Source organism: Ambystoma mexicanum, chromosome 7q (assembly GCF_040938575.1).
Source record: "Ambystoma mexicanum isolate Mex_15411 chromosome 7q, UKY_AmexF1_1, whole genome shotgun sequence".
NCBI classification, from domain to species: Eukaryota; Metazoa; Chordata; class Amphibia; order Caudata; family Ambystomatidae; genus Ambystoma; species Ambystoma mexicanum.
In genome coordinates, this window is record NC_090941.1 from 977,587,220 (window position 1) to 977,599,269 (window position 12,050).

At 40.1% G+C, this 12,050-nt stretch overlaps 1 long non-coding RNA gene across 2 annotated transcripts in view; it reads left to right on the forward strand.

Moving 5' to 3' along the window:
• LOC138528441 (uncharacterized) overlaps positions 1 to 12,050 on the forward strand; it is a 78,983-nt gene that overhangs the window by 52,037 nt on the left and 14,896 nt on the right. Inside the window, exon 3 of one of the 2 annotated variants that reach the window (XR_011284144.1) lies at positions 1,190 to 1,791. The exons of the other annotated variant lie outside the window; for it this stretch is intronic. This is a non-coding gene — a long non-coding RNA (uncharacterized lncRNA). Of the gene's footprint in view, positions 1 to 1,189; positions 1,792 to 12,050 lie in introns of those variants that run through there. 2 annotated transcript variants of the gene reach the window in all.

The following is a 12,050-nucleotide window of genomic DNA, read 5'->3' on the forward strand; positions in this document are numbered from 1 at the left end:
GGGGTAGGGTGGGTTGGGGTGTGGAAATTGAGGTTGGAGGGGGGAGGGAGGGGATGGCAGTGCGGGGGATGCACTTACCTGATTCCCGGCGAGGGAAGATGGCGGCCTCCCACTCCTAGGAGGCTCAGAGCAGCATGCTTTTCCATTTGGTAAAGCCCCTGAGCCTTCTGATTGTCTGGGAGGCTGCCAGCCCCCCCGCCTCGCCGGGTACTAATGGTGCATAATGTTAGGGTAACTGCTACAAGCTGTTTTTTAGAACATGTCTTGGTGCTCACAGATTCTTCCTTCTGTTTTACCTTATAATAATGTAATCTATGTTTGTTTATGTCATCACCCCCCTGTAATAGCATGTCTACGTTACATACAACCCCACTGACACTGATCTGTAGTGGTGTGTTCTAGACATGCTAAAACAGGATAGGCACAATTACTGAATTGTGAAGAGACTTTATAGGCTGGAACAAAAATGTATATTCCTCCTCAAGACACATAGCACAGGTTTAAATGAAGATTTACATTGGCCCTCACTGCTGAGATGATTACCATTCCCACAAGTGGCATGTTTATGTTTAGTTTTAGTTTTCCAATATGGCCCCCACAAACTTCCCAGCTATGAAGAACTGAGTTAGCATGTCTAGTCTTCAAACAAGATGGCGGCTGCTCTGGTCTGAATGTATCCACTGCACCGACCCTGGTGTCTTATCATTGAAGCTCATCCAGGGACTGTCAGCAGATCCTAAACAGGTTTTGTCGGAGTAACAACCATGGGACTAGTACGCCTGCCTTCAGTTCTGGGTAAGTGCTATGCTTCCATCTGCGCTTAGCAGTTTCAACAAATACTCATGCGGAGCTGGCACTTAGATGCCTCTATTCATTCATGTTTTTACTGCAGGTCACTGGTGCAGCTGAGAAGCGTCAGCATCAGGTATGATGTAGGAATCTAGGGGGCATGGATTATCTGTGATATTGGTAATGCATTGACCACCTTTTCGTTAAGACAATTTTCAACACAGAAACTGCTTGTTTGTCAGCCCGATGAGCTTATTGAGCCACATACCCCTGTGAAGTGCATTTAAAAATCTTTTAAAATAGCTCATAACCTGAGATGAACGAAAAGGTGTGCACGCAAAAAAAAGGTTTTGTAATTATCACAATACAATAATTGATGAGATCTGTATTATATTTGTAGGTCCCAGCGCTGGCTTACTCCTTGCGCTGTTTATTTTCATCGATTGAAGTCTACGAGTCATTCAGCCTGGAGAACTCTGACCCACGCCCTGAGGAAGGCTGGGCTGAAGATTGACTAGACCACTATAGCCGAAACTTAAGTTGGCTCATCATTTTTAACGTATTTGAAATTCTGCAAATTAACAAGAACATACCCAGGAAAATCTTAGTGAATGTTGACACATGCACAATGCAATTGCGCCCGGTTTACAGTTGTTGGTAAACCACAAGATCTATTTAAAAATGATCTCTACTGTATGTGTATTTTGTTGTTTGTATCTGTAGGTAGTTTTTGTGGTTGTATTCTGTCATTATTAGTTTTTGTAGTGTTGTTTACACTGGGGTGATCGTGATCGTGATAGTTGGCATTGAGGTTTGTTGATGTTTATTCACGCCTTATTGGGAATAATGCACAGTGATTCTCTTATATATACGGTTCAATGTAGGCTGACTTCGTGCATAGAATAATTAAATTTAAGAAAAAATCAGAATAAATCAAAAAGAAGATAAAAAAAAGTAAAAATGGCAGATATATTCTAAAAAAGAGAGGCAGAAGCTGAAGAACTTTTCCTGAGACACAGACAGACACCTGGCGATGTACGTTCATCTCAGACATCGACATCATTGAGAAATCTATTTGAAAGATTGGAAACAGTTTCGAAAAAAGAGTTAGCAAAGTGGTGGGAAATGAAAACCCTGAGAATGTATATAGATATGGAAAGAATTCCACGAGGTCTTAGAATATGTATCTTTCCTTCCTTTGAAGATGAAGACACAGAAGATTTGAAAAACTGGGAGGCTCTCCTCGTAAAAACTTCAAAAGATATGATGGTCAGAATAATTAATCATTCTGCAATAGCCCATGAGAAAGCACTAGAAGAAATTAAGATACTAAAAGAAACAATTGAGAAATTGAACTTACCTGAAATAACTTTTAAAAATTATCAAATATTAGATGATTATTTAAACAAATTTACCGAAGAATTAAAATCTAAAAAACAAAAAGCATTCTTAAGAGATGAAATAGATTATAAAATTGGAAGAGTATACACATATCAGAGAAAATATGACATCAAAGGAAAAACTACTCCTATTTCAAAACCTTATTCTAAGGCAAAAAATGTGAATATACAATCTTCAACTACTCAATCATCTGATACTGAAACTTTAGTGAAGCAGAAAGAGAAATGGAATTGGAACCAAGTACATCAGGCAAAACACATGAATTTATTTTTTTAGCAGAATTCCGAAGGCACAAGTCGATCACGAAATCGAATTTTCAACAAGGCACCATCAATACAAGGGGCACAAGACCTGGTACAAACGAAAGTATATCAACCAACTTACCAAAAAAAAGAGAGGAATAAGAGGAGGAACGCAAAAACAAAGGAAGCGGACAAGGGGGAATGCAAACCAGATCACAAGACAAGAGGATGAAGTAAATTAAGTCATGAATTTAACTGGACAAGAAGTTGATGCAACAATTAACAAGGTGTTGAATAAAGGACTAAATTTCAGTCCATCAAATAAGGCAGATTATTTTCACACCAATGTAGACCTATTTAAATTTTGTAGAAAATTAAAATTGAAAAAATACTTTGCCGAATCAATATTCGAGAAACAAAAGAAGACAAATCAGGATATTTCACCTTTGTCAGTAGAAATTGTAGAAAAGACAATAAATATCATGAATCTCACAGAGGAAAATTACACTACAGAAATGTTCCTGGATGAACAAAATATAAATCCTTGTTTATCGGAAGAATCGAACTTAAAACTAAAATCCAAGTTCATTCCTAAAATGGCAGAAAACAATGTAATTGATGTCTTTCAAAAAATGGTGAGTGCAGGTCTGAGACAAATTTTCTTAAAAATAAACAAACGAAAATGAAACACAATCTTTCACAAAAAGAATTGATGGCTATTGTTACCTTATAAAAAAATACACAGTGGATAATTAACAGTGCAGATAAAGGAGGCAATATTGTTCTGATGCAAAGAAAAGACTATATTACTGAAGGAAACAGACACTTGAATGATAGGAATTGTTATTGCCTACTACAGAAGAATCCAATTATGGATTTGCAGTCAGAATGGCACAGCATGATTAAAAACTGGGAAGAAATCGGTTTACTCTCTGAAGATGAATATCATTATCTGAACAATACTCATCCAATCATGCCAATAATATACTTTTTGCCAAAGATCCATAAAACATTTGAACAATTTCCAGCCTGTAGACCAATCATCAATGGCATAGGTTCATTAACAGAAAGAGTTTCCCAATATATTGATTTACACCTTTAGCCTTTAACAACTAATCTGTCATCATACCTAAGAGACAGCAAACACGTTATACAACAACTGGAAGAAATACCTTCGGAAGAAAGTTTTCTTTTTGTAACTATGGGCGTGGTATCCTTATATACCAGTATTGAACATTTAAAAGGGCTTGAAACAGCTGAGTTTTTTTTTTAAAACTAGATCAATTTCGTTCCTCCAACAAAACTCAATGATTCTAGAAATGCTGCATTTTGCTTCAACCAACAATATCTTCTTGTTCAATAAACAGATCTATAGACACAAACGAGGCACAGCAATGGGGGCCAAGTTTGCACCGACCTATGCAAACCTATTCATGGGACACTTTGAGATTAACCACGCATGGCAACACACAGCATTTACAAATGGATACATAAACTATTGGGGAAGATATATCGATGATATTCTTATGATATGGAATGGAGATAAAAAAAGAACTTTTTGACTACATCAGATATTTGAATGCGAATGATTATAATATTAAATTTACTGAAAAAATGAGTTCTGAAAAAATAGAATTTTTGGATCTGCTAATCTATACAGATGGGGAAAAGATCCTAACAGATCTATATGTAAAGCCAACCTCAGTAAATAAAGTACTACATGCTGAAAGCAATCATGTGAAGCATATAATAAAAAACATACCATATGGGGAAATTCTGAGAACAAAACGGAATTGTAGTTCAAATGAAAAATACGAAAATCATGTTCAATTGCTCAAAGAAAAATTCATACAGAGAGGTTACAGAAATCAAGATGTGGACAAAGCTATCTACAAAGCTGAAAAAGTACCTAGAACTGAACTACTAAAGGACAAACCAAGATTGGTGAAAAAAAGAGAAGAAAAGGTAGACTTCATAACGACTTTCAATAGTGAAGCTCATCTTTTGAAAAAATTCCTGACAAAACATTGGAACATTTTGAAAAGCGATGAAATGTTAAAGCAGCATATAGAAGCTAAACCCAGGATAATGTACAGAAGAGCACCAACTTTAAAGCAAAAAATCAGTCCCAGTCATATGAAAGAAGAAAAAATAGAAGTTTTGAGTCAATTTTTACAAGTACCGGCACCAACAGGAACCCACAGTTGTGGGAGTTGTGGAATCTGTGACCAAATGGAAAATGGAGTAAAAGAGATAAGGCTACCAAATGGAAAAATTCACAAACTAAGACAATTTATTAATTGCAACACCAAGTATGTAATCTATACAATTACATGTATATGTAATAAGAAATACGTGGGAAGTACTATCAGAGTACTGAAAATCAGATTACAAGAACATATTAGAGCTATTAAAAATAAGGACACAAGATACCCTATGGCAATTCACTTCAATCAAGAACATAAAGAAACTGATATTAAGGGTATCAAGTTTCTGGGCATAGAAAAAATTGAAAGCATGGAGAGAGGTGGCAACAAAGAGCTACAATTAAGGAGAAGAGAAGCGAAATGGATTTGTATCTTGGACACTTGCAATACAGGGTTAAATTCGGATAATGAAATTAGTTATTGGTTGTAATGTTTTTCTTTTGAAATTCTGTTTGAACTTTAAAATTGTTTGTGAGCTTGTGAAAATGTTTAACAAAATTCAAAAATGAATTGCTGATATAGGAGAATCTAAGAGAAATGTAATTTGAGAGAGTGCACATATTCATTTACACTTATGAAAATTAGAGAAATGTAATTGCAATACCACGAGTTATAATTATAACCTCACTGCCTAATTACTTTTCGAAAATAAGGTAAACATTTGGCTAAAATGGTGGAAAAACCAATTTTCACCCAATATATAGACAGTTAATACTGTTGTTGTTTCTAATATATATCCAAACTTAATTTTGGTAAAGTCCCATGATCTTGAATTAGCACGTTTGAAATGAAGCAAAATACATGGCTTATTCAAAAGCTAAGATGGCTGCCGGCCGTGTAGGAAAAACGTGTGACGTCATTGCGCAACGTAACGCATGACGTCGTGATGACGTCACGCGTAGCGGGCCCGCGAGTATAAATAAGAGGATTCAAATCACTCTCACAGCAGCACGGACTGAGAAGGATTGAAGGCAATCATACCGGGATAAATAAGGTGAGGAGAGCAGACAAAGGGATACTTTACGACTCCAAAACTATAGGGATCATTTAAACTTAACCTAAGCTTAAAATTTTGTTTATTTTACTTCTGGTTTTCACAGAAATCCCATATATTTTTCATCTGGAAGATAAGAAAGGATAAATGTTTTGCTATAAATGAAAGAAATAACCTTTTTAAAAAAAAGGGGGGATTTAAAAGTTGAGAATATTACCGAATTCGAAAAAATTGGTGAGTATGCTAGATGAATATATTAATTGGTGGTTTGCCTCTACCACCCCAATTTTTTGTACATAAACAGTTTATTTGGGTTTATATAGAGAAGCAAAAAAACATTTTTCTTGTCTTATATTAGAAACTCTCCTGATGAACCACGTGCGGTAAACGTGGAGAAACACGTGTTGGACTGAGAAGGATTGAAGGCAATCGTACCGGGATAAATAAGAAATCCCATATATTTTTCATCTGGAAGATAAGAAAGGATAAATGTTTTGCTATAAATGAAAGAAATAACCTTTTTAAAAAAAAGGGGATTTAAAAGTTGAGAATATTACCGAATTCGAAAAAATTGAAACTCTCCTGATGAACCACGTGCGGTAAACGTGGAGAAACACGTGTTGAGAGACAAAAAGGATATGAGAGACAAAAAGGATATGGTTATTTGAAACTATGTCAAAGCTGTTAGTGTCCTCTTTACTGATTTGCGGCGATTTAAATGCCGTTTGCAATATTGAGAAGAGCCCACGAGCCAAAAAACATCTAACAGCCGCAGAACAACGTGGCAGAATATGGCTCGATCTGACGCAACCTCCAGACCTACACAATCTCGACCTCACGTTCCCACAATCAAATCGAACACCGACTTGGGAACGTGCGAACACGAGTGAGACAATTGACTACATATTTGTCTCCAAATCGCTATTAAGTGCTACTACGTTCTTCAACGTACGTCGAACAGCCGCCAGCGATCACAATCTCTTGGAGACCTGCTGGACAATTCAAAGCGCAAAATACAAGCGCACAAATACGGACATCAAGATTGATGCAAGAGGAACCAGACTCAAATTAAGTGTAGCCGCGATTAAAAACCTAACACACAGATACAAAGGCGATGCACAGTCAGCACATTCTAAAGCAGTCAACTACCCCAGCCTCTTCTAGCGGCATACAAACACAAGAAAACAAGTTTAAAGGTCACAGTCAGCATCAAAAAACACACCTATAACAGTGACCTAGTAACAAGAAGACGCGAGTACAGAAGAGCCATGAGAAATGCCAACAAACTCGAATTAATCACCAACGACATGACTACACAAAAAGCCTTGAAATCAGAATACAGAGCTTGGTTACGAGACCATCGAGGCAAACTGTATCAGCAGGACGCCGAAAATATTACCAAAGATCTAACTACAAACAATGCAAGAGACTTCTGGTCCTTACTAAGATCAACAGAACAGTCAGAGGAGAACCAGATATCGAGCAACATCTCACAACTGACCTGGGAAACACACTTCGCTGAGGTGTTCAAGTCTGTCATACCTAAAAACAAAGTGAAACATCAGTACCAAGAAGCAAAGTGGACCAATCTAGAAGACAAAGACGACATTCTAGAAATCATTAAAAAACTCAAAAATTCACGGGCGCTGGGCCCAGATGGAATCACCAACTTTGAACTCAAAGCGCCTTCTGAAGAATGGGTCACTTTCATCAGTGAAATTTTAACACCATGGCTGCCTCCAAACTCGTGTCCGTGTCCGGGTCCCGGTTCCTTGAATGGGGACTTACCAGGTCATTCCAACCCTGGAGGATCAGGTAAGTCCCTGTTCAAAATACCCATCCCCATTCCCATTCGAGCCCCCATAGGGCTCAATGGGAATGGGGAGGAAGCTAATAACGGGCCCGTTATTAGCTCCCTGGTCCCTTAGCGGCTCCCGCTAAGGGTGGCTGGTAAAACCAGCCGTCCTTAGCGGAACCCGCTAAGGGATCTCGTAATGTGCCGGTAAGGGGTTAATGGCACCAGCATCCTTACCGGAGCTTTTAACCCCTTACCGCCGCACTCATAATGAGGCCCATAATATCTAAGTTCTTTGTGGCTTGTTGTTGCCCAACAATTCCCTCTATTGTGAAAGCAAGAAATCCCGTCCTTGCTGTCACTCTAGGCAAATATCCATACATATTTCAAACATTCACAACATGCATAAACCATATTTTGTTTCTAACTTATTTCTAAGTAAAATTCTTGAACAACAACAGTTTAGAAGACCAAGTGCACCTATGGACTTTGACTTACATAAAGACTCAAGGACTGAGACGAAGAAGAGGGAAGAGTTGATGCAAACCAAGTCAAGCTCAAAGACTAGCATGCAGACTAGTTGTTATTTGGAAACTAAAGTTCCCGGGACATTTAGAACTAGCATCCGCAATAACAAGGAAGGCAGTGCTGGAGAGAACCGTCCAGTGGAAAGCCGACAGAGAGAAGAAGGGCACATCCCTGCGGTGGCTCCTGAACGTGAGTTGCATACGCTGGCATGGCGCGAAGGAAGGAGAAGTGCAGCAGACATACCTGAAGAACCATGGGGCCACCAAGAGACAAGGGGAAGCACAAGGGGAAGCACCAGGAGACTCTGTCATGTTGGCATACAGAATTCTCCGGTCCCGGCCATAGAAACACACTGACGAGTAAACAAGGAGCCGCAGCAAATGCTGGGAGGACGTTGGTAGCCTATTAGAAGCCAACTTGGGGAGGAAGCTTCACCCCAGAAGCACACTATATGTTGGAGATACTGAAAAAAAATCAGTGAGTCTGCCCACAGTCATTGGGGACCCCGGGCGTACTGATACCCATGTAACCAAGTGAATGAAGCGCGTGAGATTGATATTACAGACAATGCTGAAAGGCTATTTAAATGCAGAAAAAGCCTAATGTTGAATCAATGTTTGAAAGAGAAATTATTTGAATACCAACAAGCGAAAGGAAAACAACAAAAAAGGTGAACAAATACCTCTGCTTGAGATGACAATGTGGCGGAGAGTTGAAACAAGTGTTACCTTAAGTAAATATAATTAACAGAACAAAGCAGATGTTGATGTGGTATATTGAAAAGGACAGTGAAGCCAGAAAGAAGTCCTGGTAAAGAGAAGACACCAGGCAACCGACATTTGGGGAGGAAAGACACCTGGCAGGGAAGGATACCAGGGAGTCTATAAAGAAAACCAGAACAGGATTCCTGGCAGGCGAGTATACCAGGCAATCCACCAAAGTTGTGCAAAGATTTAAACATTTGGGGGAAGATACCTGGCAGGGGAGTAAACCAGGGAATCTTAAGAGCCCGATGAAGACGTTTATAAAGGAAGTCCTGGTAACTAAGTCAAGTAGGTGGTTTTGAACACTTTGCAAAGATACCTGGCAAGGAAATATACCAGAGAATCTGAAAAATAGACATGTAAATGCATCACACTTTTGAATTGCTACTAAGACTTTAACATCTTGGAGGAGTATCTGACCAGGGAGCATATCAGGAAGTTTTAAAAGTGCATAAGAGGATCACTGGTAAAGGGCTATCCCAATCACTCCTTTAAACCCTACACAACAAGAACCTCATGAATCCAATATAAAGAAACTGTGGTTTAAGAGAAATACTTTTGCTACAAAGTCATTGTTGAATTTCATGGAACTTATTGGTTAAACACAAACTTTCTGAAATCCAGTATATAAGCTTCAAAGAATTGTTGGATAAAGAGACACTTTGCTATCCTACCTAACAATCCAAGGAAAGGGCAACATCCTCTGGATCCAAGGGTTTCTCCTTGGAAAAAGACTTTTGGTTTATTCTTATGCTTTTATTATAAACACTTTACATTGAACATAAGTCAGAGACATTTCCTTGTACCTTTAGTTGTTTGTTTTATTGTGACGGGCAGTTTAGAATGTTTTGGACACAAGGACGGATTTAAAGTTGCTTACTACAAGACACAGACTGATTCTTAGTTTTGAGTTTCCTGGACAAGGAACCTCTTTTCTTTAGGATTGGGTTAGCGAGGCATTATTGCAACCCACTTTTGGTTAAATAAAATGTTTTACTCTGAGAATATCATAAACTTGTGTCCAGTTCGCCTTTCTGACCCCTCACATGGGACACCACTATCCCACCTCTGCCTCTTGTTTGGGCCATTTCGGGTTGCCTCCACTTTAGTCCCTATCATTGGCCCATTTCCGCTGTATGGCTGCTGTATGGCTGCTCAGTTTTGCCCCTGCCTGAATCTGCTTGGCCGGGTCCCTACAACTTCTGGGTTTCTTCTCCATCATTGCATTGGCTCCTGACTAGTGGGCCACCCTCCTGGAACAGCTGATAATACTTTTGGATCATAGTTCTGTGGTTCAAGCCCCCTGATTATCAAATTCTGTAACTCACCCTGTAAAAGACTTACTGGGCTGTTGTTGTATACGTAAGTACTTACCCATAGGCCCTGTGCTGGTGTGTTCCTCTTTGGATTTACCCGCAGAGGTCTCCTGGGGCAGAGGTAATGGATTTTTTCTAGGTCCACCTCTACTGAGGTTTGCCATTGGCTAGCTTTAGCCAGGATTTTGCATTGCTTCCTTTCTGTCTGAAGTTTCCTGGTCTTGAACGTGGAACTGGAACTTTTCAAGAGGGCCTCTGTTGGTGTCTCCTAGGGTTGGCTGCTGCCTTTTTGCAACTGTGGGTTAGATTACACTGACCTGACCTTTCCCAATAACCACGGCTGTGCAAATTGGATGTGTCCTGTTTATTCAAATGTGAACCTTTACCAACTCTACAAGCTCCTGTGAGCGACACTGGAGGGTACACTGCCATTTTTCCTAGGTCCTCTGTGGTTCCTTGGAATTTTCAATCATTCTGACATTTTTGACAGCAGAGCTATCCCTCTATATCACCTTCCCTGCACTATACATGGTCATGCTATAAGCAGCAGAGCTATCCCTCTATATCACCTGCCCTGCACTATACATGGTCATGCTAAAAGCAGCAGAGCTATCCCTCTATATCACCTGCCCTGCACTATACATGGTCATGCTATAAACAGCAGAGCTATCCCTCTATATCACCTGCCCTGCACTATACATGGTCATGCTATAAGCAGCAGAGCTATCCCTCTATATCACCTGCCCTGCACTATACATGGTCATGCTATAAGCAGCAGAGCTATCCCTCTATATCACCTGCCCTGCACTATACATGGTCATGCTATAAGCTGTAGAGCGGTCCTTCTAAATCGCACATAGCATACCGTACATGCTCAAGCTTTAGACAGTAAAGCTAACCCCCTAAATCACATGTCCTGCACGTACCTTTTATGCCTTTTGTGTTTCACAACTAGGTATCCCACAGAAACCCACAAACAACTCCATATTTCAACTACCTTTACTATCCACATGCTGACTAAACATGCCAACTCCAATGGATTGAGGTCTCGGGAGGATAGCTAAGAGGCAACGTGCTCGCCTTGGAAGCAAGACGACACGGAGCACCACAGGTTTGGTCCACGCTTAGAAACCTCTGGGTAATAAGCGTGTTATAAATAACCTATCATACTATGTCAAACCCTCGCCCTACCCCCCATCTAAACAATTCCAAACACTAGCAGATGCCACCGCGTGTGCAAAAAGAAGGATCAGGCAGATACGCGCACATTCTCATGCACTTTTTCAACCCTTTGCACATTTGCACAGACCAGGGAGTATTTCTGCACATTTAAAAGCGATCCCGAATTCTCAAATTGGATGCACTTTTAAATGAACAGAAATGCGGCACATTCCACTTCAGCTGTTGGGAACCTGCAGGGAGATGCACAAATCACCACGCAGTCCTTTCTGACCCTGTGATTCCTTTTTCTTAAAGTGAAACAGCCACAGTTTAAACCTCGGCTGTCACTCTTGCATTTCTAATGCTTTTCTCTTTTAAGGGCCTGTCACCGTGAAATGCACTCCCAGCACCCACGTGTGTAATGGGAGCCAATATACCATTAGTCACTGTAGCATGCACCCGACACTAATGTATTCAAGGGGGCTGGCAGCATACATTGTGCACTGCCACACCGCCCCCAGAAATGCACAGGTCACCTTTGAGAGTAAGGCGACCGGCGCAGGCGACCGGCGCATTATAAAAGGTAATGCAAAATGAAATGACTATCCTCAGCGCTATTTTTGTTTGTGTTAGTTTCTGAGAATCTGCCCCACATCTTTGGAATCAACATGCAACCTCACCAACCAATCACCCTTGAAGCCTCCTATCTGGAAACAGAATGCCTCCAGTGTACAAGTCAATAGCCACCTAGAACATACACCTACACCTACACCTACACAGCCCACAGTTGCTCCTGGGTCTACGTGCACCAACTGTTAAGCACAACTCCTTGTCATTTCCCTATCTCACCCTT